The following is a 25762-nucleotide window of genomic DNA, read 5'->3' as shown; positions in this document are numbered from 1 at the left end:
CAACATCGAGCAATAAGACTCATTAAAGCACTAATGATCGTAAATTTTCAAATAATTTCAAGTTTGAAATTTTGAGATAATTCTTTTCTCTCAAGCAAATCCAACAAGAATGGATTAATTGATCTGATTATCCGGGATTAAGGACAAAGTTACTCAACGGGCTGTCTGTCTTCTGCCACCTATGGGCATCGAAATCAGGTTTCTAGCAGTGTGAGTCAGCAGACATGCACCTGTGCCACTGGGGAGCATCTTACAAGACAATACTTCAATCCTGTTCTGATAATTGCCAACCAGAGCGTGAAAAGCCTTTCTATCACCGTGATGTTGTAATTATTTTAATACAAAATTAAATATCGTATTTTCAAGTAATACTAACTGCATCTCTGGCGACATTCAGTATGTAACACTGAGAGAGAATACATTTTTTGGTCACTATGAGAGCAGCCAACTTATCACGTTTCATATTAGGAATATTAGGTTTAACTTGTAATTTCGCGACTCGGGATAATCTTAAGTAAAATTTTCATAAAATAATACCTTTTAAACAGGGTAACTTGTGGTCCAATTTTTTTGCTGCTTTTTATATAATAAACGATATCTCAGAGAGTTCCACGAACATCATGTTGTCATAATTAAAATTCAATGTTTTGTGGGACGACGGATAAAGGCGAGAAATTAGATATTTATCGATAAATACTGTAGTTCACATTTTAGAATAAATGCCGTTTAGAATTATTTGATAAGTGGCATGTTCTTTTTGAAATTCTAGCTAAGGAAATGAAAAGTTTTATTGGAAAATATTGTAATTTCGTTTTGCGTGAAGTTTTACACAATCAAAAGTTTGACATTAAAGTCTACTCAAAATATAAAATTTTACCTATCGTTTCATTAAAACAAATTTATAAGAACGTTAGATGTTAGTTACGTGTCTTTTACGTCATAAATCATTTAATAATATCACTTCCATTTTTATTAGGACTAAAATAATATTTCTAGTTTGTATTTTACGACACAATTGCTACTTGCACAAAATGTTTAACAATTTTAAAAGCTTCTGTAACATAAATTTGTTATCCAGTCGGACTTGAATTTATAAAATAAATAAATTTTCTTCGCAAATTAATCAATATTTTATTTTGGGAGAATTGGATTACAATTTCATACGTAGTTTTCCCACATTTACTGGGAAATTAGTAGTTTTCAACCATAAGAACTGAATGAGGCTTTATGTTTTCTAGAATATTTCAAACGTTTTCACTATATGGTTGAAAATTTTATAAAACAAATTTGTAAAACGTCCAGTTTTCAAAATTGTTGCTGATAAGAATATTCACTATTTTTAAAAGACGATACAAGTAGAAGCCAAACTCTTTTGTAATGTATACAACATTTGATTCCCTTATTTAAATGTAGAGTCTAGATAAAAACAAAGACGGGTTACACACAGGAAGTATTAACAAACGTTATTGCCTTCAACTACCTCACAAGAAACAATCTATTGCTTACTGAATTAAAGTAATCAAATAATAAAAGTCGTCATCACTTTGCTATTCAAATGTGATCAATTATCAGTTTTAATAACTGTGTTTATAAAATCTGTTTAGTGTTCTACAAAGAAAATAAACACCGAAAGGACATAAAATTTATATAAAATATTTCTCAGATAACAATTTTGACTAAATTAATAAACTTTCAACAAGTGGTAAAATGTAATTGTACGTTTTTATAACACTAGGGGCAATAACCGACCATTACGAATTTCACATTGTTTGATTACCTTTTTGTCCTTCTTTTCTGTTACGAGTAATTCATATTCTTAAAATACATAATACTTTAAAATGTCTTTATCTGTCTAATTTTGAGTATTAATAGCTTGTGAAACAAATTTCAAAGTAAACAAAGTTCAGATTTCTATTCGAAAATAGAACGTTGTGTTCTTAACTAAATACTTAGATCTTTATCAAAATGCAATCAGCATCATTTAGGATAATTTTACCTTATTGCTTTAAATTTCCTTTTTCACACATACACACATATATGTCTATGTATTTTAATTTTTGAAAAACTTAAAGATGAATTTATTATTAAAGAGTTGGTTGATACGTGAAAGTTTTAATATTGTTTAATGTTTATTATTTGTTTATCCAGTGTCGTCCTATTCGAAAAGACAAGCTCGTCCTAAAATTAAAAGAGTTGTATTTGTCATAAACATTTAGCTATTTAGAGGTGTATTATTAAGCTTGTTTATTCGCTGCTGCAGTACATCGCTTATTTTACATGAATGTATTTTATTACCAGCAGTTAGGATTATTTGGTAAGATAACAAAATTATGATAACCATACCTTTGAATATTTATATTATATGGATATTCTAATATAATTTGAGAAATTAGAGAAAAGTTATAATTTTTCTTCTTCGTTTTTTAAAGGTAGCTATGAGCACGTTATTTGAAAGATATTTTATGTGTAAGTACCTTATATCCTTTACATAAGAATGAAATATTAGCTGAATTAAACACAGGAAAATGAAAAAAAAACACTTCTGAACGTAAGACTGATGAAATTTTCTAGCAGTAATTATTAATTTAAAGGTTATTGTTTGGCGTAATATCAAAGTATGAATTTCAGAAAGTTATTAATATCTCATTTTTTACATAAATGTGATATATTTTACGTTATTATTCTGTCACGTATGGTTGTTGTCGCGAAAAGCTACATGATGGACTATCTGCACTCTGTCCACCCTGGTGGAACAAACCTCAGATTTTACTGTTGTAAGTTTGTAAACTTATCTCTAACCTATCGGGAACATCTCGTGTGTGAACACAACAGTTATAGTGTTAAAGTTGGAAGCGATAATGAGTGCAGGAAACATGAAATCATTCACAATTATGTTACTGCTGTTTGTTTTAACTTCCTTACTTATCATGAAGTAATGCTGGGCACTGTATTCAAGAGAAGTAAAATAATGAAACATGTTGATAAATCAATTATTATTTGTATTTTAAAAACTATTGGACATTATTTAAAAATCTTTAGTCAAATATCGTAAGATTAAATAATAAAGTTCAAAGTGGACCCTTGAGTTACAGAAATGTGATCATTTCTACTGAGTTGATGTTAGAGGTGTTATTACAAAGTATGGTGTTATATGATTCTTTGTTTCAGATATATAACTTGTATAGGCTAGGGAACACATAAATACTGCTTCAAATATGGATATTTTCCAAATTATAATGACTTGAAATTGATAATGTTAAGCTGTTATGTTTTATACGAATCAAACGAAGTGATTGACATCAGTTGCTTTGAATTACACTAGAAAATATTTACAGTTTAGGGAGATAAAAACACGGTCTTGCACCTATGATGTTTGTTTGAAATATTTTTTGTTGGATTAAAGAATATTTGTTGACATGAATTTCAGTTAATAATTTATATGTTTCAATAATTTGAAATTAAATATATCCATATCTTACTGAACTGAAGGTTTAATGTTTCTGAACCTACGTGATAGACATTATTATTAAATCTCACGGCAAAGATTTTCAAACAAATAATTTCACAAATTTTTGTTTATGATATAAACCTCTTTGAGACGTAAAGAGTTTTTTTTTCCCTGCTTCTTTATATTAACTATCTGTGATAGTCTTCAACTGACTCATTTATGATTCTTCGCCTTTCTTATTGTTGGTGGGATTTTTCAAATGTGTGTATTATATAATATCAGAGAATATATCTATTTGCGAGTTTCTACCACATTGTAAATATTCAAATGTATTTGAAATAAACTGAAACTCCTAAAACGTTTTTTGAAATATATTTAGTTTATTCCTTTCAGATCAAAATTTTATTAATATTAAACTAACTGTGAAAACATATATGCAAAAACGGCCGTTTTGCAAATATATTTCTCTACAAGTGGGTTTTCTCGATATCACTAACTGTGAAAACGTTTGTAAATTTCTCTTAAAAGAGATTTTTATAAATTTCAGTCTAAACGTTCATTTTCTCACAAAACATATTCACACTTCGTGAGTGGTTCTTCAAAAATAGTCAGTTTGTGACTATATATTTCTATATAAGAAATACGTTAATTAATATTAATTCTCATATGTTCAATATCGTATTACACATTCACAAGTACATATAACTGGAGACACAAAAAAAAAACAACAACAACGTAATAATGATTGATGAAAAACTGCGTGTATCTTTTCTGTATAAAATGTTATTCTTTGTTTTGCAATTACACTGTATCAAGTGGGGAAAATTGAGTTATTTTGTTGATAAATTTTTAGTCCTCATAATGTACTTTGATTCACTAACCATGGCGCAGTGGGCAAACGTATTTAATTTTGCACAAACATGAAGCCAAAAATACGTAATACCATTCATTTTTCTATAGAGTGCCAGAGAAGATAAATAATTACAAAATTTTAAATATTTATAATTTCCACGATTTGGTTAACTGTCTGAACCTCCTAAATTGCAATGCTTATTGAAATATAAAAAAAAAAAATGATTTGCCTTAAGAAGTAAGTAAAAGATAACATATATAAACTTAGTGTTTTTCTTTGGCTAATTAACAGGATTGTGATTAAAATATAATATTTCAGAAGTCAAACATAGCTGCATCTTGCCTCTTTGGTGTGTGGTTTAAACTGGATTAATAATGAAGAATAAAAAAAGCGAAAATAATGGAGATAATAATATTTTATTAATAAATTGTATTACATCCAAAGCAACCCGAATAAAAAATTATGAAAAATCTTATAATTCCCGGTATCAGAAATAACACGAGAAGTTTGCTATAAATAGTAAAACAATTGATGCATACACTGTTGGCCAAAATCTTAAGGCCAATGAACATAAAGAAAAAACATGCATTCTGCGTTGTTAGACTTAACCACTTATTTGAGTTGAGCTTCGAAAGATGGAAATAAGAAAAGGGAAAATAAAAAAAACACTTTTTTAGCATTTAATAGGGAAAATGTGAACACTGTGAAATTAGTCTAAATACTAGCTGGTCAGAAGTTTAAGACCATACTGAAACGAAGCGTTACTCGGTAAACACGTAACAAAATTTAGTCATTTGTGTTCAAGCATTTAACCTGAATGGTTCAGATGACTTCCATCTGGCACGATAAGAATATCCCACCGGAGACATTTTCTACACGACACAGTAGTGGAGACTCCATCATGATCTGGGATGCTTTTTCCTTCCATGGAACAATGGAGCTTCAGGTTATACGAGGGCGTCAAACAGCAGTTGGCTACATTGGCATGTTGAAGAGAGCATCCTTATTCACTGAAGGCCCTCGCTTGTGTGGAAATGACTGGATTTTTCAGCAGGACAATGCTGCAATCCACGATGCCCGCAGGAAAAAGGACTTGTCATAGCGAATAACGTGATTCTTTTGGATCATCCAGCGTGTTCGCCCGAATTGAACCTCATTGAATATGTTTGGGGTGGATGGCAAGGAAAGTCTATAGCAATGGATACCAATTCCAAACAGTGCATGACCTTCGTGAAGCCATCTTCACCACTTGGAATAACATTCCAGCCAGCCTTCTGCAAATGCTTATATCGACCATGCCAAAGCGAATGTTCGAAGTTATTAGCAATGACGACCGTGCAATTCACTACTGAGACCTCTTGTTGGGCTTTTCTTACCCTGTTTAGGACTTCTTTTAAGTATGGTCTTAAACTTTTGACCAGCTAGTATTTAGGCTAATTTCATAGTGTTCACATTTTCCCTATCAAGTGCTAAAAAGTTTTTTACTTTTATTTTCCCATTTCTTATTTTCATCTTTCGAAGCTCAACTCAAATAAGTGGTTGAGTCTAACAACGCAAAATGTATATTTTTTCTTTATGTTCATTGGCCTTAAGATTTGGGCCAGCAGTGTATATTGAAGCAAAATAATGTAGATATACATGCTATGAACTAAAGCGAACCTCATTTACTTAATAAGTCTTCAAAATTCGGATTTAAGGGGTCTTAAAGAATTTATTTTTAGATAAATTATTTCCATGAAATAAATTTTTCATCTTAAAAATATAATGCAACTTTTACGACAGAAATGTCTAGATACTGCAAAACGGACAAGTTTGCTCAACTTGTATGAAACGAATTCTTTCGGCCCGGCATGGCCAGGTGGGTTAAGGCGTGCGACTCGTAATATGAGGGTCGTGGGTTCGCATCCCCGTCACACCAAATATGCTCGCCTTTTCAGCCGTGGTTGGGTTATAATGTGACGGTCAATCCCACTATTAGTTGTAAAACAGTAGCCCAAGAGTTGACGGTGGGTGGTGGTGACTAGCTGCCTTTCCTCTAGTCTTATACTGTTAAATTAGGGACGGCTAGCACAGATAGCCCTCGGGTAGCTTTGAGAGAAATTAAAAAAAACAACAAAAACAAAATCGAAGAACCAAGGAGCTAAAATCACCAAGTTTTAAGGTAATTACGCTATGAAACTTGGGAACTAAAATTTCAAATTTCTAAAAGTAACAAAATTCTTAGGTTTAGTGATTATTTAATGTATTGGACTGTGAGTTCAAGCGTCTTTAATCGACGTTGTCGGCACTTTGGTGTCGTGGTTGCATTATAGAATGACAGTCAGATCCCACTATTCTATTAAAGCAGCTCTAATGGTAGGTGTTTAGTTGCTACCTACCTTCTAGTCTATTGACTCAAAATGATCAAAATTAGGTTGTTAACTCATATGTCTTTTGCGTAGCTTTGAGCAAATATCCTGGAAAAACAACAACAAATTTCTTTTGGCAACATTTAACTTTGGTATATTGCGTGTTAGTTACGTGTCTGACATTTGAACACATCTGTAAATGGGAGAGAAATAAAACTGTGTGTGAATCTCATATTAACAAAAGTTATCTCGGCTGTTTCAAAACTTTCGTGACGCTTGAATTTGTAGCTATTTGAATTTCTGAATTAATTTCACATCAAGCAAATCGTTCGTCCACGCCATTTACGACCTTACGAGGGCAGTAAAATTGTTTGTTATATTTGTTGCTCCTGTCTTTGGAGTATCAACAGGTTTTAAATTTAGACAAATTAAGTCCTTATGGTTTTAAGTCTTTATGGTTTCACTTTATGATCAAGAATTACTAACACGTCCAAGATAAACTCGAATACAATGTTATCAAGATTACCTCATAGGAAGACCAGATGTTTTTTTGGTTTGTGTGGAGACAATCTGCATAGTCGTATTCTGAATAGCAGCTGAATATGGCAGATCTTACGTGACTTTCTGATGCTAATTAAGAGAAAGCATTACCCTACGATGGAATAACTGATCTGAAGAATATTAAAATACTATCGTTACTGGTATGGAATTATAGGAATCACTGACGAATATCCTGATGATGCCATTGGACCCCAATTCCAATTGGATGGATTATAATGCTCGTCTCTACCGTACAGAAATAATTTACTTGGAACAGGATATGCTTTTATAGCAGGTTGTTTTTCGAATTTTAATCTGATAAAATAAGTCCCTGACTAGATTTAGAATGAATTTCACGTCTACCTAACCCATCATACAACTGAACAGCTCCAGACGTCTAAATAAGAAAATAGATAACACGGGAAAATGAGAAAACATAACATTCCAAAAGCGTCACCTACAAACTCAAACAATGTTTACAGTAAATAAAAACATTGTGAGAACTAATGGCGTTGCTTCAACCACTGCCTCTAGAAGAAATGAGGTGTAAGGTTGTTTTTACACCTCAACAAGATGCTCAAATAAGTAATTTTTCTACAAGATAGCAACCAATAAATTTCACTTTCATCAGGACCCGCCATGACCAGGTGGGTGAAGGCGTTCGACTCGTAATCTGAGGGTCGCGGGTTCGAATCCCCGTCGCTCCAAACATGCTCGTCCTTTCAGCGATGGATGCGTTTTAATGTGACGGTCAATCCCACTATTCGTTGGTAAAAGAGTAGCCCAAGAGTTGGTGGTGGATGGTGATGACTAGCTGCCTTTCCTCTAGTCTTATACTGTTAAATTAGGGACGGCTAGCGCAGATAGCCCTTGTATAGCTTTGCGCGAAATTACAAACATATATTTTCATAAGTAGTTTGCGAGTTAGAAACTTGGTAAAATGTACCAATATTTTTTTATTTCTAATTATTTTTGTCCAGTACGTATATATATATATATTCACACACATACCGTGCTTAAATTTGATAAAATAAATTTATTATAAATATTTGCTTTTACAAAATTGATTTTATAACCACAAAGAAAATTCGACTGTTTGTTCGTTTAATTTGTCGCAAAGCTACTCGAGGATGATATTCACTGATTTTGATGTGATAGTCCACAAGGAAAACAGCTAGCTAACACTGATTCGTGGGCTTTTCTCGTCGAAGTACAGAGCACATATTTAATTTTTTATGGCGGAAACTGTGTGCTAACCATAGAACTTCGGATATAAGGTCCAGGACGCTAGCCCTTGGTCACTTCTGGCTAAGAAACTTCAAAGAAGGCCGTAAAATTTAAATGAACCATCAAAACATAATACAAAGAAAGAAACAGATCATTCAAACTTAGACATTTTTTTAAACATTAGTGTCATGTTTATTACAGGAACCTCAACTTATCATCTGCTAGCACAACTAAAAGTTAGAATGTGTTTAAGTTATAATACTACAATAAGCATTTGATCATCTTACGAAAACAAACCAAACCAGTCAAATGAAACGCTAGCACTTTCAGTGTAAATGTGAGGATCTAGATGCAAAGGAACAAAAATATAACTCATTAAAGCAATGTTGAAAGAGAAACTTGTTTGTAAGGTGGAAGACTAATTTGTTTATGGAACTGTGTGTGTGTGTGTTTTCTCACAGCAGATCGACATCGGCCTACTTGCTGTGTCCACAGAGGGGGAACCGAACCCCTGATTTTAGCGTTGTAAATAAGAAAACGTACCGTTGTCCTATCAGGGGACATTAATGGAACTATTAATACGATTGACTCGACATCTAGGGACGAGAAACTGGATATCACGTAGAATGAATAATTTTGGAATACACCATATAAATATAACGCAGAGCAACCGTGTTTAAAAAATAAAGTTATTGCACGTGCTAGTATCGACTGTGATAAAACACACAAAAAAAATAAAATTATTAAACATGAAAAATGTACCATGGGAAGGGGGGGAGGGGGCTTTTGTGTATGCTAAGAAATTAATCGTTTGCTTACAATAAAGCTGCATATACCAAGTATTGTAATAAACCTTTGCTGCATAACCAGACCTAAAACCTAAAAAGTGATATTTATTTACACGCACTTTAAACAAACATGTTTACAGAAAGATGTATGTCAACATAATTACCTCTTCAACAGATCATTACTCTTAAGCTAACTGAAAATCGTTCCTGTTCTTTAGAAACGAGATGTGGTCCTTCACCTCCTTTCACTAATTCCTATATGATACATTGGTTTGGTTTTGAATTTCGCGCAAAGCAACATGAGAGCTATCTGCACTAGCCGTCCCTAATTTAGCAGTGTAAAACTAGAGGGAAGGGGGCTAGTCATCACCACTTACCGCCAACTCTTATGCTACTCTCTTACCAACGAATAATGGTAAGATTATACCGCCACATTATAACGCCCCCACGGCTGAAAGAGCGAGCATGTTTGGCGCGACGGGGATTCGAACCCGCAAACCATGGATAATGGTTGTATCTCCAAACATGGATAATAGTTGTTTCTCAAACTGTTCTACAGAGCACCTCCAGGATACTTGAAGATACGTTTCAGAATTATTTATCTTGAAAGTATCTTCAAGTATCCTGGAGGTGCTCTGTCGAACAGTTTGAGAAACAACTATTATCCATATTTGGAGTCATAAATCATTATCCGTGTTTGGTATTACGACCATTAACAGCATTTGGAGTCACAACCATTATCTGTTACTAGGTATTCTACACTACATGACCAAAAGTATGTGAACACTGGCCATCACACCTATATGTGCTTGTTGAACATTTCATTCTAAAACCATAGGCATTAATATGGAGTTGGTCTCCCCTTGCTACTATAATAGTTTCCACTCTTCTGGGAAGGTTTTCACTAGATCCCGGAACATGACTGCGGGGATTCGTTTCTGTTCAGCCATAAAAGCATTAGTCTGATGTCTTGTGAGAAGGATCGGCTCACAGTCAGCATTCCAATTCATCCCAAAGGTGTTTGGGGAGTTGAGATAAGGACTCTGTGCAGAACAATCAAGTCCTTCCACACCAACCTCGGCAAACCATGTCTTAATGGACCTCGCTTTGTACACGGGTGCACTGTTATGCCTTCCCCAAACTGTTGCCACAAAGTTGTAAGCACACAATTCTCTGGAATATCATTGAATACTGTAGCATTTAGATTCCTCTTCACTGGAACTAAAGAGCCTAGCTCAAACCATGAAAAACAACCCCAGACCATTATTCCTCCTCCACAAAAATTTACAGTTGGCACTATACATTCAGGCAGGCAGCGTTCCCTTGGCATTCGCCAAACCTTGATCCCTCCGTCAGATTGCTAGATGGTGAAGCGTGATTCGTTACTCCAGAGAACGCGTTTCTACTGCTCCAGAGCCCAAACGCTTGATATTGCACATGGTGACTCTAGGCTTGTGTGTGGCTGATCGGCCATGGAAACATATTTCATAAAGCTCCCGACAAACAGTTCTTGTGCTTACTTTGCTTCCAGAGGCAGTTTGAAACTCGTCAGTGACAGACGATTTTTACGCACTTTAGCACTCGGCGGTCCCATTCTGTGAGCTTGTGCGGCCTACCACTTCGTGGCTGAGCTGTTGTTGCTTCTAAATGTTTCCACTTTTCAATAACAGCGCTTACAGTTGACCGGAGTAGCTCCAGCAGAGTAGAAATTTGATGAACTGACTTGTTGGAAAAGTGGCATCCTATGACAGTGCCACGTTGAAAGTCACTGAGCTCTTCAGGACGACCCATTTTACAGCTAATGTTTGCCTATGGAGATTGCATGGCTGTATGCTTGATTTTATGTACCTGTTGGCAATGGGTGTGGCTGAAATAGCTGAGCCCACTAATTAGAAGGGGTGTCCACATACTTTTGGCCATGTGGTGGGTATTAAAGTCTGATATTTTAATATTTTATTTAGATTAAGATGAAGCTTAAAACACGTGTACAAAACTGGTGAAACCAAACAAAATCTGTTAGTTCTACTAGAAAATCGATGTACCAGGTGTGTGAAGATCACTGAAGGTTCTGTGTCAGATATTACCTTCATAAGGGGACAAGATGCAGTGCTGCACTTGTAACAAGACGCAGTGCTGTACCTGTAACAAGACGCAGTGCTACACCTGTAAGAGGAACAAAACGCAGTGATACACTTGTGATTGGAACAAGACGCAGTGCTGTACCTGTAAGAGGAACAAGACGCAGTGCTGCACCTGTAACAAGACGCAGTGGTGTACCTGTAAGAGGAACAAAACGCAGTGATACACTTGTATGAAAAACAAGACGCAGAGATACACTTGTAAAAGGAACAAGACGCAGTGCTGCACCTGTAAGAGGAACAAAACGCAGTGCTGCACCTGTAAGAGGAACAAGATGCAGTGCTGCGCCTGTAAGAGGAACAAGACGCAGTGCTGAACCTGTAAGAGGAACAAAACGCAGTGCTGCACCTGTAAGAGGAACACAACGCAGCGCTGTACCTGTAAGAGGAACATGACACAGAGATACACTTGTAAGAGGAACAAGACGTAGAATTGAACCTGTAAGAGGAACAAGACGTAGAATTGAACCTGTAAGAGGAACATGACACAGTGATACACTTGTAAGAGGAACAAGACAGAGTAATACACTTGTAAGAGGAACAAGACGCAGTGCTGCACCTGTAAGAGGAACAAAACGCAGTAGTGCGCCTGTAAGAGGAACAAGACGCAGTGCTGAACCTGTAAGAGGAACATGACAGAGTGATACACTTGTAAGAGGAACAAGACGCAGTGCTGTACCTGTAAGAGGAACAAGACGCAGTGGTGTAAGTGTGAAAGGAACTGAACATCAAATAAAAGGGTTGCACCATTGGTTACGTTCTATATAGATATACAGTAAAAACGTTCTTTGATAGGTTGTTTAGGCAGAGTATTCATGATGAAACTTTGTAGAATGGGTGGTTACTGCTTGTTGTGGAGACATAAGTATAGAAAACGACGTTTCGAAAGTCTTCCGCCTTTCGTCTTCAGGTCAATGTGTGTGTGTAAGGTGTTACCCGAAGGCGACAGGCGGACGACTTTCGAAATTTCGTCCTCTATACTTGTGTCTCCACAAAAGGCAGTTGCCGCCCATTCTAAAACGTTTCACCAGTAAGAAAGCTGTTTGTTTGTTAACACAATCATTGTGTTATGGTTATAATAACACAAACTGTTCCCCAAACACAGACAAGCGTTTTAGAGACATAGTCTCACAAATGACTTACAGTTTCCAATTCAGATTTTCATTTTATTCAATACTAGCTAGAGTACCAGTCCCTTGAAAGGAAGTTATGTAAATTTTTGATCAATGAAAGGTTACCTTATGACAGGAAAAGCTGCTTCCTTTATGTACGTAATGAGTAAGAAAAAAGACAACACAAAACCGCCCATAAAAACTGCAAAACACAAAAATTGAAACCGTAAGCTTACATGTGTGTGTGTGTGTTTGTATATTTTTCTTATAGCAAAGCCATATCGTGCTATCTTCTGAGCCCACCGAGAGGAATCGAACCCCTGATTTTAGCGTTGTTAATCCGTATACTTACGGCTGTACTAGCGGGGGGAAACTTTACATGTATTCACCAAATTTGACATGAAGTTCTTTTCTTAGTCCTTATGTGTGTATTTCCCCATAAATCTAATAAACTTCATACCAGTTTTGGTAAAGATCCATCCAAACACTGCGAAGTAGTTACGTTAACATACAACAGACAGTATTATACATTTATATAGATACATTGTTGTTTTGTAAAGTCACGCTTTTATTATGTGCGTGTAGATTTTACAAAATTCAATACAAAGACTGTGTCAACTAACACATTCGTTTCGTTAGTTCATGAAGACTATTGTTTTAAATTTAGACTTGTGTTACAGGCATTGAAACACCACAGGATACGTTATGTTTAAAACAGGTTTGTTTTTCCTTAAATTGTACATTCTTTGTTTCTCGTCACTTAACGGCTGTCTTGGGCGTGAAAAACTCAATGATTGTATGTGGTAAAAGGTCAGTTTAACTTTGTTTGACATCTGTTTTCAGTAGCTCACAAACGTAGTAACGTTAACCTGTTAGGCCTATTTGCTTTGAAATCGTCTTGTTTGTTTTGCCATTTGGGCTCTTTGTCTCATTCTGTCGGCGTTCTTTTGTTTCTATGTATGTGTCTACATCACCTCTCTAGGACTTCGTCTAGTGGTGGAGTGCAGAAATAAGAAATTAATTTAGACACCATTACAGATAGCTCACCCATTCTTCACATGGAGAACTGTGGCACCCGTCAGGATTTTACCAGCCTGACAAGTAGCTTGGTTGACAACCACGGCCACCTGAACCCACTAATCAAAAACACTAATGTCGTTTCTCACAGCCTGGGCAATTCATTCTGTGTAAACAACATTCTCGAGATGGCTATTAAACCCATTACTTGTCGACCCGACTTACCTTTTATATCTTACCTCGAGTACATCAATTTCACCGACGACCACAAAACTATTTTTACAAGCTAAAACCACTCGTTAAAATATCCTAAAGACTGGTATGTTTAGTTGAACTTAAAGCGCACAAATACGATACATTTTAGTGTATACATAAACATTAATAAATTGGATTCCGGCACACGTTCGGACGTTCCTAATTAATATTTCTTGTTGACAAACGTGAACGTTTTAAGGGTTTTCCGCTGTCGTTGTAATGGAATGAGGTAGAAGATATCACCTCCTGTGACAAGCGGATGGCATTGAAAACAAGATCGTTATAATAAAAATAGAACAAAAAAAAAACGTTCATTCGCGATGAATATCAGATTTTAGTTACTCGGGTTACTTCATGTTTTAAAGGTGTGAGAAAACACAGAAAAAAGAGCATTTGCCATTAAAAAAAATTGAAATACATATATATTTACATTTCCTCGAAGATCTTGTAACTTAAATGTGTACACGAATTTCTATGCAAAAATACTCGTGACCCAAATGTTTGTGTTTTCAAGTGTTTATAGTTTTACATTTACTTTACTATCTACCACAAGTTGCTTGTGTTTTCCTTGTTTGTTTTGAATCGGCCCGGCATGGCCTAGCGCGTAAGGCGTGCGACTCGTAATCCGAGGGTTGCGGGTTCGCGCCCGCGTCGCGCTAAACATGCTCGCCCTCCCAGCCGTGGGGGCGTTATAATGTGACGATCAATCCCACTATTCGTTGGTAAAAGAGTAGTCCAAGAATTGGCGGTGGGTGGTGATGACTAGCTGCCTTCCCTCTAGTCTTACATTGCTAAATTAGGGACGGCTAGCACAGATAGCCCTCGAGTAGCTTTGTGCGAAATTCCAAAACAAACGTTTTTGAATTTCGGGCAGAGTTACTCAAGGGCTATCTTGTTAGCCATTCCTATTTTATAATGTAAGACAGTGAAGGCAGCTAGTCATCACCACCCACCGTCAACTCTGGGGCTACTCTTTTACCAACGAATAGTGGGATTAACCGTCATATTATAACGCCCCCACGGCTAAAGGGCGAACGTGTTTGGTGCGACAGGAATGCGAACCCGCGACCCTCAGATTACGAGTCGCACGCCTTAACCCATGTGGCCATGCCGGGCACGTTGCTTGTGTTTCTCGAGCGCTGATATTGTTTCTATTCCGTTTCCACATATTATATTTTCTAAGTGCCTTTTTACACAACATCGAATATTTCAAGGACTGAGTTTTTATTTCTTCATATTTTCAGTGTACAACTTTTAAATATGTATTTACACTTTTCGAGAACCAATTATATCTTATCTGTATATTTTTCGAGTATAGCGTTTAACACGTAGCGGTACTTTTCAAAAACACAGTGAACATATCTTCTTATTTTACAAAGTACAAACGCCTGCATGTCTCTGTTGTTACGTTTAATACCACTCAAATTACTCACTACCACTTTCGGATATAAATATCTTGGGTTTCAGTCTGTAAGATTACAAATGCTAAAAAAACTTACGTGATTATGAAAACAAACTCGACAATTTTTTGATATTCACGTAGATTTGAATTCGACAAATATATGAAAATTGATACCTTTTGGAATGATTTCAAAACTTTTATTTCCAATAATTGAAACATGGAGCTCTGCATGTAGTTGCGTTTAGTGATAATCAGCCGGGAAGACCCGGCATGACCAGGTGGGTAAGGTACTCGACTTGTAATCCGAGGGTCGCGGGTTCGAATCGTTGTCGCACCAAACATGCTCGCCCTTTCAGCCGTGGGGGCGTTATAATGTACGGTCAATCCCACTCTTCCTTGGTAAAAGAGTAGCTCAAGAGTTGGCGGTGGGTGATGATGACTAGCTGCCTTCCCTCTAGTCTTACACTGCCAAATTAGGGACATGTAACTTTGCACGAAATTCAAAACAAACCAAACCAAAATCAGTAGATGTTCGATTCCCTTCGGTGGGCTCTGCAGATAACCCGATGTGGCTTTGCTATAAGAAAAGACACACACACACACACACACTATCAGCTATAGGTTCATTAACCTTCAGCTCTATCCACGAGCCCACAAAAACGATATGAGGTAACCTTAATAAAGAATGTGTTGATAATCGCGAACAACAATATTGTGGTACTTGTTTTATTTTTTGCCTCTCTTCCTCTGACGTCATCCAAGTTCTTCTATAACGTGCTTTTTAATTGCTTTATTTGCCCATTTTAAATCATCTCTCTAATTTTCTTTTCAAACTATTAGCCCAATCTTTCTTTTTTCTAGTTTTACAACAAACATTTTACTAGTTTTTTTCCCCCAATGGAGTCCGTTAAAGAACAGCACTTTTTTAAAATATATTTTATTATATTCTATTTTATGTAAATTATAATAGTTTTATTATTTATTCGGAGTGCTTACATTCGCTTACTTGATTTTTCAGCGTGTTTAATCAGCTTTATCAACGTCGTCCTCTTACTTTATTTCTCGTCATTAGAAAGAAATTATGTCGTCCATTGATCATGTATTTTTTTTGGCAGATTAAATCCTTGTTACGTTGACGCTAACAAAAACTTTGATGATAGAAATATTAGAGGGTTTATCCCTAATTTGTCACCTTCTCATCTACTGAGTACGTTTCTTTAAACGACAAAACCATCTGTAGACACCAAAGTGTGAAAAGAGCTGCTTGCTGTGCTATATAAGTCTAGTGATTAATCACCCATTTCTGACCTTTCAGAAGCAGCCATAAAGGACGGTGGGAAAAACGCCCTCTATAGTAGCATTTATCTTTTCCTTCAGACTAGCTGTCGCCTCCTGAACCGGCTCATCATGGTAAATGAGGAGATGGGACTCGAGGCATATGTTTAGAATTTAGGGATGGCCATGGATATGAATAATATTTTTTTTCTTATTGACTATAATTTCCTTTTGTGAAGAGATAAATCAAATATCACCCTAACATGTATGGGTACTACAATTCTTGGACTATCATCACACAGTTTAATTTCGTGGAAAATATTTCACTTTTAGACATGACTGTGCTGTTTGTGTAGTGTCGTATGCAGATAGTTTGTAGAACTGAAATCTTTACAAACTATTTACTTCAGTTTCCTTGGGAATTTTCTGATGTGATCAATGATATTGTTCGGACATACGTGAGGGCTAACAAAACTCTGACTGTGGCTTTCCGTCCTGTAAGTTTTTCTGTAACAAGTGAACATTGAAGTCGTATTTACTAACGACAAGAGTTATCTAAGTTAACTGTTCAAATAGCTAATCAGTTGTAATATTAATCGACGAATTATGTTGGTTTGTCATACACATTTGTTCGGTTTGTCTTAAAGCATCATTAAATTATTCAGTACTATTAAGATTCTGTACGCAACTGTGGCTTCCGAGTGTAGTTGTTTAGATTATTTTATCATATATAGTGGATAGACACTAAGTGGCAGTTAATCACACGACACTCCCACGTTTTTGGCAAGTCCAAGGCTACAGAATGGGCTGTCTCTACTTTGCTACCGCAGGTATCAAAACCCGATTTTTAGTCTTCAGAATTACCTCTGAACAACTGCGGAGTCATTGCTATGATATTAGAATAAAAACAAAAGCTGACATAAGAATTCTATGTCATTAATGGGTCCAGACAGTAAGGGTGTTGTAGTTGGTCACTGCCGGTTGTAGTTACTGACTTAACGGGCTTCTTGACTAGGCGGTCAGGAAGGATTTATTGCTCTTTCTTTCCTACTAAGCACCAGTGACGAGAGAAAAGGCATATATAAATCGTTTTCTCTTGTTGAGATGAGGCGAGCGATAAAATGGAGTTTACTCTGTGTGGGACAACACGATGTCACGCGCCAGGTGAATCAATTTTCGAAGCACCAAGGGGTGGCTCGTGAACGTCAGAGTTAAATAAACATTTGAGACCTTAGTGGACAGCGCCCCACAGTGGTGAAGGTTTGTAGTTCTCTTTCTTTTTTTACGGTGGTTGTTTAAGAAACTGAGTACATGAATTTTCTTTTTCTGTAAGGGATGTTTCGGTGACACGATTTACGTGTTGTTTTTTTATTAGCATAAACTTCTAGAATATGACTTGTTATAAGCATACACAAAGTAAACTATGTCCCATACTTACAGCAAGCACACGGCAAAGTGTTTGTTTGTTTGTTTTGAATTTCACACAAAGCTACTCGAAGGCTATCTGTGCTAGCCGTCTCTAATTTAGCAGTGTAAGACTAGAGGGAAGGCAGCTAGTCATCACCACCCACCGCCAACTCTTGGGCTACTCTTTTACCAACGAATAGTGGGATTGACCGAAACGTTATAACGCTCCCACGGCTGGGAGGGCGTGCATGTTTGGCGCGACTGGGATGCGAACCCGCCACCCTCAGATTACGAGTCGCACGCCTTAACCCACCTGGCCATGCCGGGCCTGACGTGTTTTAACTAGAACTCTTTGCGGAAGCCATTACTGTTAATGGTGCAAGTTTTATCCACAAAATGTTATGTCGACTTAGAATGTGCGATATTTACAATAAATATTATGATAGAAAACAAAGGTGTTCAGTCACTGAATCACGTGATTAGTATCTCAAGTAGCAGAACAATTTAAATACAGTGTATGGCACTAGCATGTTCCGAGTTCACCAAATTTTATTCTTGTATAATTAAATAACCTTGCCCGGAGCTAATAATAAAAAGAAATATTGATAATGCTCTCTTTGTCTATTTGTTTTCGGGCACAAAACTGCCAGTGGATTATCTATGTTCAAAATCCGACGTTTAGGCTTATCACTGAACAATTGGTGAGGGTGGCAATTTTAATAATACGATTAATTTTTTGTTTCTACTCCGAACGAGGCCTAAGGTTAGCGATCGAACTATGAATTCGAGAGTCTATAGTTTGCTACCTGTAGTTGCAAAATTGTTTGTTTGTTTGTTTTTGAAATTCGCACAAAGCTACTCGAGGGCTATCTGTGCTAGCCGTCCCTAATTTAGCAGTGTAAGACTAGAGGGAAAGCAGCTAGTCATAACCACCCACCGCCAACTCTTGGGCTACTCTTTTACCAACGAATAGTGGGATTGACCGTTACATTATAACGCTCCCACGGCTGGGAGGGTGAGCATGTTTTGCGCGATGGGGATGCGAACCCGCAACCCTCAGATTACGAGTCGCACGCCTTAACACGCTTGGCCATGCCGGGCCTGCAAAATTATAGTACGCTCTTTGCGACTATGGGTTGAGTTCGGTGGGTGAAGCTCCAATATTGAATTAGAGTAGCCCAAGAGTGGTGGGGACTGTTGAATAGTTGCCTTCGCTTTACAAGTGTATCCCGCTGGTACAGCGATAAGTCTATGGATTTACAATGTTAAAATCATGGGCTAGATTCCACTTGGTGGACGCAGCAAATAGCCCGATGTGACTTTGCTATAAGAAAACACACACACACACACACACCATTTACAAGTTTAAAAGTAGAGAGAGCCAGTGCAAATAACCTTGGCGTAACTTTGAATGACACAAGGAAGTAATCTACGCATACATGGTCAAGTGGCTAGGGCACCTGACTAGTAATCTAAGGGTCGCGGGTTCGAATCCCCGTCTCACTAAACATCGAGGGCGTAGTAATGTGACGCTAAATTCCACCATTTGTCGGTAAAAGAATAGCGCAAGAGTGGGCGGTGTGTGGTGATGACTAGCTGCATTCTATCTAGTCTTTCACTGCTAAATTAGGGACGACTAAAGAAGACAACCATCGTGTAGTTTTGCACGAAATTCATGAAAACAAACATACGTAATTACCCCCATCTATCAAGTTGTTTCTGTATCTGATAGTTAATGTTTGTTTTGTTTTTTGAATTTCGCGCAAAGATATACGAGGGCTATCTGCGTTAGCCGTCCCTAATTTTGGAGTGTAAGACTAGAGGGAAGGCAGCTAGTCATCACCACCCACCGCCTACCCTTAGGCTACTCTTTTACCAAAGAATTGATAAATAGTGGGATTGACCGTCACATTATAACGCTCCCACGGCTGAAAGGGCGAGCATGTTTGGTGCCACCGGGATTCGAACCCGCGACCCTCAGATTACAAGTCGAACGCCTTAACCCACCTAGCCATGCCGGTCCCTGCTGGCTAAACTTATATATAATTATTTTATTAGCAATTTATTTGTCCATTGATACTCGTTATAAGATATTTTCAAGCTATTGTTGTTTTATTTTTAGCAGAAAGTTATACAATGAATCACCTGCACTGTGTTCACCGCGACGATTGTGTTACTTATTTTAGTGTAACAAGTCCTCAAGTTTATCGCCTAACAACTGAGTAACTTTTTAAATTTAAACGAATCAGAAGTATCAGAAACTTATTGGACATCTTCAGATGAGATACAGTCTTTACCACACAGAAAAATACAATTAACCCACATGTTTTGATAGGAAGCTATATTTACAAATAGTTCAATTACCATTGGTAATAGGTAATAGCGGAAATAAGTAATTAATGATAAATGTTTTATGTTCATCTGAGAAATAATTAAGTAGAATATTTCTGTTTTCTACTGAAATCTTCAAAACAGTTAAATAGGATGATGGATGAGATTATATCATCTCGTTCAGTAGTTTCACTTTACTTACACTTAACGTTACCGTTGTTGCTTGGATGTGTCGTGCCAAAGATCTTTTTAAATTTATAACATTCCTTGTTTTGGTTATTGGAATCGCCATGTTAAACATAATGTTTTTACTTTATAACAGTGGATTGTTGTGGTTATAGGAATCGTAATGTTAAACATCTTTTCATTTTCTAATAGTGTTTACTTTAACTTGTTAACAATGCTGCTTATTTTTTGTAGCCCTAAAGATTAATTGTTTTTCCAAACCATGTAACTGTCAGTCCCGTTCCTTCTACAATTAGCTTAAGCAACCTGGGTAAGGAGTGGCTCTGTGGTAGAGCTGTGGATTTTGGAGTTTAGGAGCCGGGTTCGAATGCATGAGATACCTTAAAATATTTATCACATTTTAACTGTGAAGGCGATACAAGACCGATAATCAATCTCTTAGTGTGGATATAAGGTTGTACAGGTTTCGTAGCTTTGCTATAAATATATAACAGTATTCGACCTTTGACTCGAACTATGTTTTAATAAAATTTATAAATTTTATCAAAGAAATGAAACATTGACGATATTTAGGTAAAATTATATTGATTTGATTTTGAAAGTGGTTTTTAGTAATTACAATATTCAATATGTTTAATGAAATTACTAGATTAAAACGCGAATAATCAAGTTTGTACGGTGACTGTTTTCCATTTCTTTTTGAATAAATAAACGTTGAACTTTTCCAAGTATTTCCGCAATATATATTGGTATATATAGATTCACCTACCTTTATTACTACACGCGTTAGAGCTACTGTTTTTACTTGTCTGACTTACTGTTCACGTTCTGCTTTCGTATCAAGAGGGAAATAGTGCAACGCATCATGAATACGTAATATTACTTTTCAGACAAAAACATCCAAACGTTTTTCACAGGTCCGTTAATTTCTTTGGACTTATCGTTATTTTCAAAAGTTGTATATACATTTTCCACCCGTGAAACATCTCGTGCTGACCAGAGAGAAAAAGACAACCAGTCATGGTTATAACATCTTACTGTTAAAAAAGTATTGTATCTCTAGCCTTACAATCCGCAGCCTGGTGTGTTGATTACCAAGCAACGTACGCGACATTTCAAGAGAACTGAAGTAATAGAGTTTCTTGAAATGCACACCGCCATAAGAGAAAGTTTAATGCAGTTTCGTAAAATAAACACTCACATAATTCACGTTACTAGAGTCGTTTTAATAATGTGTAAATTACTGAAAATGGAAAATACGATAACAAAATATGCCGTTTTTTGTGTGTTTGCATTTTCTAATATTTTCGTTAAAAATATAAATTTGCTTCGTTTCCGTTTAATATTGTAAGAGTTCACCGCTAGTACATCGGTGTGTCTCCGGATTTACAATCAGGGGTTCGATACCCTTCGGTGGGCTCAGCAGATAACCCGATGTAGCTTTGCTATAAGAAAACACAACACAATACAATATTGTAATAAATATATCATTAAATAAATATAATTGTATTTCAAAATGCAAAGCCTTAAAGATAACACACAAAAATCGTAAAATTTATAAATACTGACACAAGTACTGCAGATAAAAAGTGCAATGAAATATTGGCCAGGTCCATTCATTCGTTGTTATGAATAAAAAATGAAATTGGTTTGGGGTGTTTCACGAAGTTTCAGGTACCATTTTGTGTTACATAATTTAAACACCTTAAATTCCATTATTCCATAATTAATGAACTATCAATACCGTTGTTAGCAGAGTAGCATATTTTATAGAAATGAAGCACACCCAGTTTATTATCTATACTGTACTTTATAACAGCGATGTTGGTTTTTGAAGACGTACCTCGTTATTAATTGATTTCTCAACTGTTACGTAAGCATGACGTAGTCGATATTTATTTGCTCTTTGGCTTAAGCTAAGTGGAATAACCCATGCTCACTGCCCGTGACCTACATTTTCCTGATACCAAGTCTTGTATTGTTATGAACTTCGTATAAAGTGTCGTTATATCAATACTTTCTTTCCCGCCTCACTCTCTTATTTTATGTACTACTCACCTGTTCTTTGTTTCCTTTATTACCTTGTTCCATACACGTTTGTTAGACCCCGCATGGCCAGGTGGTTAGGGCGCTTGGTTCGCAATCCGAGGGTCGCGGGTTCGAGTACCCTTCACACCAAACATGCTCGATCTTTCAGCCGTGGGGGCATTATAATGTTAAGTTAATCCCACTAATCGTTGGTAAAAGAGTAGCCCAAAAATTGGCGGTGGGTGGTGATGACCAGGTGCTTTTCCTCCAGTCTCACACTGCTAAATTAGGGACGACTAGCACAGATAGCCCTCGAGTAAAAACAAACAAAACAAACACATTTGTTCTTTATGTAGTTAAAAACGGCTGGTATGGATATAGAAAGAACCAGTAGAGGAGCGAACAACGTTTCGTCATTCTTCCTGACGATGACCGAACAAGGTCGAAACGTTGTTCGCTCCTCTACTGGTGCTTTCTCTACCCATACCAGCCGTTTTCAAATGTATAATTTTCTCGTTATCACGGACATTTGTTTTTTGTTTCCTTTATTTTCTTGTTCCATACACATTTGTTCTTTGTTTCCTTTATTATCTTGTTCCATACACATTTGTTCTCTGTTTCCATCATTAACTTGTTCCATACACATTTGTTCTTTGTTTTCTTTATTATCTTGTTCCATACACATTTGTTCTTTGTTTCCTTCATTAACTTTTTCCATATACATTTGTTCTTTGTTTTCTTCATTAACTTTTTCCATACACATTTGTTCTTTGTTTCCTTTATTATCTTGTTCCACACACATTTGTTCTTTGTTTCCTTCATTAACTTTTTCCATATACATTTGTTCTTTGTTTCCTTCATTAACTTGTTCCATACACATTTGTTCTTTGTTTCCTTTATTATCTTGTTCCATACACATTTGTTCTTTGTTTCCTTCATTAACCTTTTCCATATACATTTGTTCTTTGTTTCCTTCATTATCTTGTTCCATACACATTTGTTCTTTGTTTCCTTCATTAACTTGTTCCATACACATTTGTTCTTTGTTTCCTTTATTATCTTGTTCCATACACATTTGTTCTTTGTTTCCTTCATTAACTTTTTCCATATACATTTGTTCTTTGTTTCCTTCATTAACTTGTTCCATACACATTTGTTCTTTGTTTCCTGCATTAACTTGTTCCATACACATTTGTTCTTTGTTTCCTTCATTAACTTTTTCCATATACATTTGTTCTTTGTTTCCTTCATTAACTTGTTCCATACACATTTGTTCTTTGTTTCCTTCATTAACTTTTTCCATATACATTTGTTCTTTGTTTCCTTCATTAACTTTTTCCATATACATTTGTTCTTTGTTTCCTTCATTAACTTTTTCCATATACATTTGTTCTTTGTTTCCTTCATTAACTTTTTCCATATACATTTGTTCTTTGTTTCCTTCATTAACTTGTTCCAGACACAATTGTTCTCTGTTTCCTTCATTAACTTTTTCCATATACATTTCTTCTTTGTTTCCTTCATTAACTTGTTCCATACACATTTGTTTTTTGTTTCCTTCATTAACTTTTTCCATATACATTTGTTCTTTGTTTCCTTCATTAACTTTTTCCATATACATTTGTTCTTTGTTTCCTTCATTAACTTTTCCATATACATTTGTTCTTTGTTTCCTTCATTAACTTTTTTTCCATACACATTTGTTCTTTGTTTTCTTCATTATCTTGTTCCATACACATTTGTTCTTTGTTTCCTTTATTATCTTGTTCCATACACATTTGTTCTTTGTTTCCTTCATTAACTTTTTCCATATACATTTGTTCTTTGTTTCCTTCATTAACTTTTTCCATATACATTTGTTCTTTGTTTCCTTCATTAACTTTTTCCATATACATTTGTTCTTTGTTTCCTTCATTAACTTTTTCCATACACATTTGTTCTTTGTTTTCTTCATTATCTTGTTCCATACACATTTGTTCTTTGTTTCCTTTATTATCTTGTTCCATACACATTTGTTCTTTGTTTCCTTCATTAACTTTTTCCATATACATTTGTTCTTTGTTTCCTTCATTAACTTGTTCCATACACATTTGTTCTTTGTTTCCTTTATTATCTTGTTCCATACACATTTGTTCTTTGTTTCCTTCATTAACTTTTTCCATATACATTTGTTCTTTGTTTCCTTCATTAACTTTTTCCATACACATTTGTTCTTTGTTTCCTTCATTAACTTTTCCATATACATTTGTTCTTTGTTTCCTTCATTAACTTGTTCCATACACATTTGTTCTTTGTTTCCTTTATTATCTTGTTCCATACACATTTGTTCTTTGTTTCCTTTATTATCTTGTTCCATACACATTTGTTCTTTGTTTCCTTTATTATTTTGTTCCATACACATTTGTTCTTTGTTTCCTTTATTATCTTGTTCCATACACATTTGTTCTTTGTTTCCTTCATTAACTTTTTCCATATACATTTGTTCTTTGTTTCTTTTATTATCTTGTTCCATACACATTTGTTCTTTGTTTCCTTCATTAACTTTTTTTCCATATACATTTGTTCTTTGTTTCCTTCATTACCTTTTTTCCATATACATTTGTTTCTTTGTTTCCTTCATTAACTTTTCCATATACATTTGTTCTTTGTTTCCTTCATTAACTTTTCCATATACATTTTGTTCTTTGTTTCCTTCATTAACTTTTCCATACACATTTGTTCTTTGTTTTCCTTCATTAACTTTTCCATACACATTTGTTCTTTGTTTCCTTCATTAACTTTTCCGTATACATTTGTTCTTTGTTTCCTTCATCAACTTGTTCCATACACATTTGTTCTTTGTTTCCTTCATTAACTTGTTCCATATACATTTGTTCTTTGTTTCCTTCATTAACTTGTTCCATACACATTTGTTCTTTGTTTCCTTCATTAACTTGTTCCATACACATTTGTTCTTTGTTTCCTTCATTAACTTTTTCCATACACATTTGTTCTTTGTTTCCTTCATTAACTTTTTCCATATACATTTGTTCTTTGTTTCCTTCATTAACTTTTTTTTTCATATACATTTGTTCTTTGTTTCCTTCATTAACTTTTCCATACACATTTGTTCTTTGTTTTCTTCATTATCTTGTTCCATACACATTTGTTCTTTGTTTCCTTTATTATCTTGTTCCATACACATTTGTTCTTTGTTTCCTTCATTAACTTTTTCCATATACATTTGTTCTTTGTTTCCTTCATTAACTTTTTCCATATACATTTGTTCTTTGTTTCCTTCATTAACTTTTTCCATATACATTTGTTCTTTGTTTCCTTCATTAACTTTTTCCATATACATTTGTTCTTTGTTTCCTTCATTAACTTGTTCCATACACATTTGTTCTTTGTTTCCTTTATTATCTTGT

The 25762-nt window shown here is 35.5% G+C and overlaps 1 protein-coding gene and 1 long non-coding RNA gene across 2 annotated transcripts in view; both read left to right on the top strand.

Moving 5' to 3' along the window:
• The window catches only part of LOC143250827 (Iroquois homeobox protein 5a-like), a 56117-nt gene extending 52311 nt beyond the window's left edge, over positions 1–3806 (top strand). Inside the window, exon 6 of the mRNA XM_076501885.1 lies at positions 96–3806. The gene's annotated coding sequence lies outside the window, so the exon portion shown is untranslated. The remainder of the gene's footprint in view (positions 1–95) is intronic.
• A 12697-nt stretch (positions 3807–16503) lies between these two features.
• Positions 16504–25762, top strand: part of LOC143250825 (uncharacterized) — a 59263-nt gene continuing 50004 nt past the window's right edge. The window contains exon 1 of the long non-coding RNA XR_013028367.1: positions 16504–16900. This is a non-coding gene — a long non-coding RNA (uncharacterized LOC143250825). The remainder of the gene's footprint in view (positions 16901–25762) is intronic.

The sequence above is a fragment of the Tachypleus tridentatus genome, chromosome 5, assembly GCF_004210375.1.
Source record: "Tachypleus tridentatus isolate NWPU-2018 chromosome 5, ASM421037v1, whole genome shotgun sequence".
Taxonomy (NCBI): domain Eukaryota; kingdom Metazoa; phylum Arthropoda; class Merostomata; order Xiphosura; family Limulidae; genus Tachypleus; species Tachypleus tridentatus.
Note: the sequence above shows the minus strand (reverse complement) of the source record. Positions and strands in the feature narration are given on the sequence as shown.